Genomic DNA, 9,446 nt, shown 5'->3' with positions numbered 1-9,446 from the left:
CGTGATCCTTTAACTAACAGGTCGATATCTTTGTCAAACCAAAAAAATTGTTAATAACGCTTTGTTTTTATTTGGAAGTCTGAAGAAGTGCACTAATGCCATTAAATAATATAACAAGCAGACCAAAACAAATCTTGTGTAGTAGTAGAGATATTGCAAAGAAAAATATTAAAGATTTTCTTATGATTACTGAAAACTTTTTAGTATAAATAATGTTTGGAATCAATTAAAATTTGATAAAGAGAAATATGTCTGTCAAAAGTGTTGGGGTAGACTTAATAGTTTTTTAAAGAAAATAAAGCATTAAATAATTTTTTGTAATTTTGTTTCTGATAAACTTATATATAGGTTCTTAAAAAGAATATTGATACGTAGCGTAAAACCTCGGTCAACAGAGTATATTTTGGCAAGCAGAATCAAATAGTAACAAACCTGCCAAATCCAGGAGAGTTATGCAAAGCTCAGAATCCCAACTGACAAAGCTAATGTTATCAACAAGGATAACCTCGATAAATACGGAGAATCCCTAAAAAAGTTCCAATTAAACAGTTTCTGACGCCTATATAAACAAATAGACAATCACGGAGTAAAATAGGTCACAGAACTCACTCTGATTTATTTCTCTTATTCTCTCATAACTCACATTCTTACTTGCGTCGGAGTACTTTTTGTAGGTGCTCCCGCCGTGGTGTTCCAACTCAGCCGACGTATACCTCTTCCACTTGAACATAGCTGTTGACAGAGGGAGTCGCTATACCTCGGCAACATAAGGACGGAATATTTGGCGCCCACCGTGGGGCCGGAATTTAATCTAACCCCACTATTTCTCCTACCCAGTTCTGTATCCTTTCTTTTCGCAGGGCCTCCGATCTTCCGATATGGCCAGTAATGGAGTTCCTCACCACACCCAAGCCGAACTTCTGGCTCAGATAGCAGAACTCCAGGCAGAGGTCCGAAGGATAGCCGAGCTCACCACCCATAATAATGCTGGGAAAAACGAGGAGGGTAATTCCAAAAGCTCAGCTTCGGGAAACACGGATCCTCTGAACATCACCCCACCAAAGGAGAAACTGACGTTAGACAACCCCTTTTCAGAAGAGATCACCAACTTTCAGATGCCAAAGAATTTTGTGTTACCTACGTCATTAGAGCCATACAAGGGGATTAATGACCCCCGGGCTCATATTAAAAAATTTCAATCCATGATGTTTTTAACGGCGCTAATAATGAGCCCATACTTTGCAGAGCTTTTCCAACTTACCTCGATGGTGCTGTTTTACTGTAGTTCTCTAAATTATCTGCAGGTACCATTTCCTCCTTTAAAGAACTAGCAAGGTCCTTCATTGACTACTTCGCCGCATCGAGGATATACGTGGACGGATTAGATTACCTCGGCACAATCAAACAAGGACAACTTAAGAGCTTAAAAGACTACCTAACCCGATTTGCCGAAGCCACCATGGAGATCCCGGACTTAGACCCCGCCGTCCATCTACATGCGCTCAAAACCGACCTCCGACCTGGCAAGTTTCGAGAAACAATTGCAATAACCAAACCCAAATCATTGGAGGAGTTCCGAGAAAGGGCTGCAGGACAGATGGAAATCGAAGAGCTCCGCGAAGCACAGAGGACGGACAAACAACCAACTAGAAAGGAGGAAGAAAGGACCTTTAAATGATCAAACAAAGAACAAAAGAAACCCTTCAAGCTCACACCAAAGTTCGACACCTACACCAGATTCAATACAAAAAGGGAGAACATAATCAAGGAGATCCTCAACGCCAAGATAATCAAACCGCCCGCGAGAGCAGGAAGTTATCAAGATCAACGATTTGTAGACAGAAGCAAACACTGTGCTTTCCACCAAAAGTACGGACACACAACAGACGAATGCGTAATAGCAAAGGACCTGTTGGAGAGGTTAGCTCGGCAAAGACTCCTAAACAAATATGTCGAAGGACGGAAAATCATGGAAACCAAAAAGGAGCCAGAAGAACGATCAACGGAGAAAGAAAAAGGGAAATGGACAACACCAGACCCCCTAGAGGAATCATTAACTGCATATCAGGAGGATACGCAGGAGGAGCCGAAACAAGCTCGGCCCGAAAAAGAAGTTACCGAGCAATGTTAGCCATTGAAGGAACAATACCTCCAACAAAACACAACACAACGGAGCCACTGATAACCTTTAATCAAGACGACTTAGCATCAACAGGCCCAACCCTCGACGACCCAGTGGTAATCTCCATCCAAACTGGAGAGCTATTGGTAAGAAAGGCCCTTTTGGACCTAGGTAGTAGTGCTGATGTATTATTTTATTCAACCTTCATAAAAATGCAACTATCTGAAAAAGCTATGCAACCTTCATCAGGAGAACTAGTTGGGTTCTCCGGAGAAAGGGCCCCAATAAAAGGGCACATATGGCTAAAAACAACCATGGGTGACCCCCAATTGTCAAAAACTATTCACGTCCAATATCTCATAGTTGACTGTCCTAGCCCTTATAACATTATTCTCGGAAGGCCCGCCCTGAATAACTTCAGAGCGGTAGTATCTACATTACACTTGTGTGTTAAGTTTCAGGTACAAAACAACAAAGTAGCAACGGTACATTCAGACCGACAACAAGCTCGACAATGTTACAACGCCAGCCTGAAGAAAACCAGCATGGAACCAAGGGCTAACCAGGAGACGAAAACAACTCATACCGCATCCGAGGTATTGTCCCTCGCAGAACTGGATCCCAGGGAGGATTTCCAAGAAAGACCCCAGCCAATAGACGAACTCGAAAAGATTCGCCTGACAACAAAGGCCGAACAGTTTACTTATATCGGCCGAGCATTAGAAGGATAGGAGAGAGCAAAGTTAATAAGAGTGCTCCGAGACAACGCCGACCTATTCGCCTGGTCACCAGCAGATATGCCAGGAATAGATCCAAATGTAATCTGCCATAAGCTCGCCATAGACAAAACAAGCAGACCAATCGCCCAGAAGAAGAGGAACCTCGGAACTGAAAAAATGAAAGCAGCCCTTGAAGAAACCAAGAAGCTCCTCAACGCTAGCTTCATCAAAGAGCTTCGCTTCACCACATGACTCTCAAATGTGGTAATGGTAAGGAAGAACTCAGGTAAATGACGCATGTGTGTCGATTTTACAAATTTAAACAAGGCTTGCCCAAAAGATGCCTATTCTTTACCTTGCATTGATAAACTAGTTGATAATGCTTCTGGATTTAAAAGCCTAAGCTTCATGGATGCATACTCTGGTTATAACCAGATCCTTATGCATCCAGAAGATCAAAGCAAAACGGCTTTTATAACAGAATACGGAAATTTTTGTTACAAAGTTATGCCATTTGGCTTTAAGAATGCAGGAGCAACATACTAGCGACTAATGGACAAAGTCTTCCAACATCAAATATGACAAAATATGGAGATATATGTAGACGACATGGTAGCAAAAACCTCGGCACAAGGATCACACTGTGATGACCTGCAAGAAGTCTTCCAACAGATCCGAGCATATAACATGAGACTCAACCCAGAAAAATGCGCATTTGGAGTTCAAGGAGGGAAATTCCTCGGGTTCATGCTGACCTCACGAGGGATTGAAGCGAACTCAGAAAAAATGTGAGATTATCCTTAAAATGAACAACCCGAAGACAATAAAAGAAGTACAACAACTGGCAGGAAGAGTTACCGCATTATCACGATTCCTACCTGCAGTAGCAAACCGATCATACCATTTTTTCCAGACAATCTCTAAGAACAAAAAGTTCAGCTGGACAGACAATTGCGAGCGATCCTTCATAGAGCTCAAACAAATACTGCCATCACCACCAATCCTCCAAAAACCAGAACTCGGTAAACCGTTATTTTTATACTTATCAGCTTCTAACCATGCCATAAGTTCGGTATTAGTTTCTGAAACAGGGAAAACACAAAAGCCGGTGTACTTCGTCAGCAGAATACTACAACCGGCAGAAACCAGATATCCAAAGATAGAACAGCTCGCACTGGCTTTGGTCACAACAGAAAGAAGAATGAGGCAATATTTCCAAAGCCACATTATAATAGTCAGAACAAATCAACCGTTGAGACAGATTTTAACCAAACCCGAGCTTGTTGGACGTCTAACAAAGTGGTCCGTTGAACTTTCCGAATATGACATACAATATCAACCTAGGAAAACCCCAAGATTGCAAATACTAGCCGACTTCATCTCTGAGCTAACAACCGAAGACAAGCAAACCTGGAAACTTTATGTAGATGGTGTAGCAAACAAAGACGGAAGTGGAGCAGGCATAACACTTAAAGAAGGAGAACAGGTCATAGCCGAACAATCATTACAATTCTCCTTTGCAGCAAGCAACAACCAGGCAGAGTACGAAGCTCTTCTAGCAGGACTAAAGCTCGCCCAGGACTTACAAATACCTCATCTCACGGTATATTGTGATTCACTACTCGTCGTCCAGCAAATCAAAGGTGACTTCCAGGTAAAAGATCCTTTGTTAGAAAAATACTGGCTCATAACAAAGGATCTTATTTTAAAATTTCATAAGTTTGAAATCCTACATGTGAACAGAGAACAAAACACAAGAGCGACGTTTTATCTAATTTAGCAACAACAAGGCCACAATCACACACACCAACACTTTCACAATTAACACTTGAAAAACCAAGCTTTGAATTAAATAATGTTTTGAGCATTACACAGGAAGGAGACTGGAGAACACTTTTTCTCCAGTATATCAAAACAGGAACCATCCTAAGGGAGGAACAAAATCCACAGCCCTTTCGAAGAAGAGCAAGCTACTACATAGCAGTAGGAGATAATCTCTACAGACGAGGATTATCACAAGCTCTCCTAAAATGCATCTGCAAACACGATGCCGAAATAGTAATGGCAGAGACACACAAAGGAGTATGCGAAAATCATATTGGTGGCCAAGCATTATCCGCCAAGATAATGCGAACAGAGTACTATTGGCCAACAATAAAGAGAGACTGCATTGCCAAAGTAAAGGAGTGTGACAATTGCCAAAAATACGCCGCCATCTCAACAACACCTGCCGAGAAATTGCACACCCTAGAGGTAAGCTGACCTTTCGACAGATGGGGATTAGATATTCTCGACCCCTTCCCGAAAGCGTCAGGGCAGGTAAAGTTCCTTTTGGTGTCAATATATTACTTTTCAAAATGGATTGAAGCACAACCCCTTGCACGAATTACAGCCGAAAAGGTGAGGTCTTTCCTTTGGAAAAACATTATATGCCGCTACGACATACCAAGAGAAATAATCTCTGACAATGGAAGACAATTCACAGACTATAACCTCGCCACTTTTTTACAAAACTTCAATATAAAGCATCATTTTAGTTCGGTTGAACATCCTCAAGCAAATGGTCAGGTAGAATAAGCTAACAGGGTTATTTTGCAGGCCCTAAAAAAGAAGTTGGACGACGTAAAAAGCGAATAGCCCGACCTTATCCCAGAGGTCCTCTGGGGCTATAACACAACAGTACAATCAGCAACAGGAGAGACCCCGTTCAAACTAGTCGATGCAAGCAAAAACAATAGAGAACGACTAACAGACTTAGATCTTGTTGACGAAGAAAGAGAGATAGCAATAATAAAGCAACTAGCAATGAAGCAGTTCATACAGAAGCGACACAACAAAAGAGTTATACCCAGAACATTTGAAAGTGGGGAGCTCGTCCTAAAAAAAACAGAGGAAGCAAGGAAGCCACAAACACATGGGAAGTTAGCAGCAAACTGGGAGGGCCCGTTCCGAATCATTTGAGTGGTCGGTAGAGGAGCATACCAACTAGAGACGTTATTGGGAGATCCAGTACCAGGAAACTGGAATGTATCCTCTTTGAGGAAATTTCAATCATAATGTATGTCAAAGTAGATGAAGGTACTCTTTTTCCCATTTTGAGGTTTTATCCCAATAAGATAGGGTTTTACTCAAAAGGGTTTTAATGAGGCCGGACGCCATATCCCATCAATCCAATAACATAATAATCTTTTTCATCTTTTTAGCAAACGAATATAGTCCATGGTGACTATCATACAACTTACAAAAACCACGGCTAATCAAAATATATACGCATATATTTATTCAAAGAAACTGAACCGAGCTTCATACTCGGAAAAAGTCATAACAGTCAAATTACACAAAAACATCAAACAAAACAAAATCCCCAAAACACCAGCAACATTTAGATACATCAAAATATCAAACAAAGCAATAAAAAGACAGTCCTCATTCTATCTTATCACCAATACTTGAACTATTACTTTGCTTGTCAGCTTCATCATCAATCAGCTCCCCATTAACAATGATCTTCGTCGCATCAAGCTTATCAGCGTCAACCTCAGGAAACAGAACCCGAACTTGAGAGGAAGCCCACTAGCCCTCTCGAAACCCTGTGCAAAAGCCTCGTAAACCTCGGTTTCCAAATCCTTCACTCGGGCCGTTAACTGACCATTCTCAGATTTCAGAAGCTTGTTATTTTCAGCAACCAATGAATGAAGGCGCTTTTCCTTAGCAAGATCGTTCTCTTTTCCCTTCAAAGATGTGGAAAGTTAAACAATCATCTTTTCCTTCTCCTGAACAGCAGAAGACAACTCAGCAATATTAAGAGAATCCTTCACCTCAAACTCGACAGCAAGCTCCTGAGCCCTCCCAATGGCAACAATCCGAGCTCCAATAACCTGCGATAAAAAAGAAGTAGTAAGACAAATGAAGGCGAAACATGAACAAAAAGAGTGGAGATACCTGAAGAAAATGGCTAGTGCCAGCCCGACCAACTTCCTCAATCATCTTGGAATCATCAGGAAAGCGACACAGCTCATCAGCAAGGGTGGCAGAGGGAAAGAACCTCGACCATAAGGACCTCATGTTGTCATCCTCGCGGTAAGCATGAAGCCTCTTTTGAGATTCATACGCAGCTTCCACAATTGGCAAAGCTGGAGAATTCTCCTCTTTACTCTCTGCTACCTCGGCGCGAGTCTTTACTCTATTTCTTTTCGGACGATGTTTAACCTCGGCCTGAGCAGCAACACCACCCTCCTTACCCACATTGGTTGTCGACCCTTCTTTCTCATTCTTCTTCCTCTGACTAAAAAACGACTTTAGCCCAGCAGTAGTGATAGTGGGGGCTTTTTCAGCTGCAAACAAAATCACAAAAAATCGAATATCAGTAATGACAATACCACTACACCAAAAAACAATATCAAAACCAGTTACCTAAATAATCCAAAACCGCCTCCTTATCTGAATCCCACTTCAACAACTCAGCAACAGACAACAACCCTACCGAATCCAACGCCTCTAATAAAAATTCCAATACAACATTGTCATCGGATACCCTATCATCAACATCAAGCACCTGGACAGGCTCAGGAAACCAAGAAATAGGAAATCTCTCCTCTAAGAATTCATTCAAATAAAAAGGAAATCCATCCTCAACACTTCTAACCTTGACGAACATTGTCTTAAAATCCTTATAAGAGGATTTATACAGAAAAAATACTGAACGACGAGGATGGCTACTAAGATTCACCCACAAACCCCGCCTGACTCCCTTAAACTGAAACAAGGAGAAGAATACCCTGAGGGAAGGAGGTTGTTCCAGAATATCCATTAAAATTTCAAAGGCATGGACAAAGTCCCAGGAGTTAGGATGTAACTGAGAAGGAGCGCAATTCAACCAGAACAAAACACCACACTCAAAGTCTGTAAATAGGAACCGGACACCCAGCTTAGTCAACAAACAAGAATAAAGATAGAAATATGACGAACCCTCAATCCGCTCACACACACGATCCCCCTCATCACAAGGTAAAAGCTCTATCCTGATGTTATGTCCTTCCCTAACCCACACATTAGAACCCAACACTCTCACAGACTCAAGATCATTAAACCTAGACACACACTGTTTAACCTACTCACTAACCCAGCTACAAGGGTCGCTCTCTACAACAGTAACCTTAGCCTTTTCCATAACCCCAGAGCAAACAAAACGACAAAATAGAAAGAAAAGAAGGGAAAAAGACCAGAAGCCTTCAAAACAAACCTTTGTTACTTATTTCCTTTTTTCCTCTGGTAGAAGATGCGAGAAGTGAAAACTCAGAACAAACAAAGCAGGGGTTACCTAAGACAACCCAAGTAATAAAACATGGGGAAGTGAAACGGTTTCAAAATTCAAAATTAAAACCGCTTCAATCTTAGCCATCCAAATACTATACCAAAAATCAAACGTCTAAGATCGTACCGAAAACTGAACCATAAACTCACATCAATCATTTCAGTGCGGGAAACGAAACGGCAATTAAATGCGCACGTTCCTCTTTCCCAAGAAAACAAACACGAGGGGCAACGGAATCTACGACAACAAATCCGAGAACTTAAAAGCTTGCCTATGTTTCCTTAAAGACACAAGGCAACCTTAGGGGCTATGATACGTAGCGTAAAACCTCGATCAACGGAGTATATCTCGGCAAGCAGAATCAAATAGTAACAAACCCGCCAAATTCGGGAGAGCTATGCGAAGCTCAGAATCCCAACTGACAAAGCTAACGTTATCAACAAGGATAACCTTGGCAAATACGGAGAATCCCTAAAAAAGCTCCAACTAAACAGTTTCTGACGCCTATATAAACAAATAGATAACCACGGAATAAAACAGGTCACAGAACTCACTCTGATTTATTTCTCTTATTCTCTCATAACTCACATTCTTACTTGAGCGTCAGAGTATTTTTTGCAGGTGCTCCCGCTGTAGTGTTCCAGCTCAGCCGACGTATACCTCTTCCACTTGAGCACAGCTGTTGACAAAGGAAGTCGCTATACCTCGACAACATAAGGCGGAACAAATATCAAATAAGTTTATAAAAAAATATAATAATAGATTTATAGGTCTCTTGTAGAATGAGATGACTGAGAACAATGAATTATGTCTAAGATTAGAAAATTATAATTCATCAACTATTAATTTAACATTTTTTTCGAGAAATTTATCTGATAGTTTATTTTCCCAAAAGTTTAATTGGTACTTTATTTTTTAGAGACCTATTTATTTTATTACTGTTAGAATTTTTACTCGTATATGTAATACATTTTAAACATACAATTCTTATAATATGATTACATCAAGTTAACAGAATATAATTTTATCATAACCTCATATCTGTTGTCCTATTTTGTTCCTTAATAAATTTGTAACATTCTAATATTTATTATTAAACAACTTCATAATCAAGTTGTTTTCTGTATTGATGCAAAAATTTATTAAAATTAATTCCTACGTTGTGCCACTAAAACTTGAAAGATCACTAGTAATTAGTACAAATCACGTGTCAATAAGATAAAGCTAAATATGACAATGTCAATTGAATATAAATTATATAAGAATCCGATAATTTGATTTAAATGTATTT

This window comes from Arachis ipaensis, chromosome B08 (genome assembly GCF_000816755.2).
Source record: "Arachis ipaensis cultivar K30076 chromosome B08, Araip1.1, whole genome shotgun sequence".
Lineage (NCBI taxonomy): Eukaryota > Viridiplantae > Streptophyta > Magnoliopsida > Fabales > Fabaceae > Arachis > Arachis ipaensis.
Note: the sequence above shows the minus strand (reverse complement) of the source record.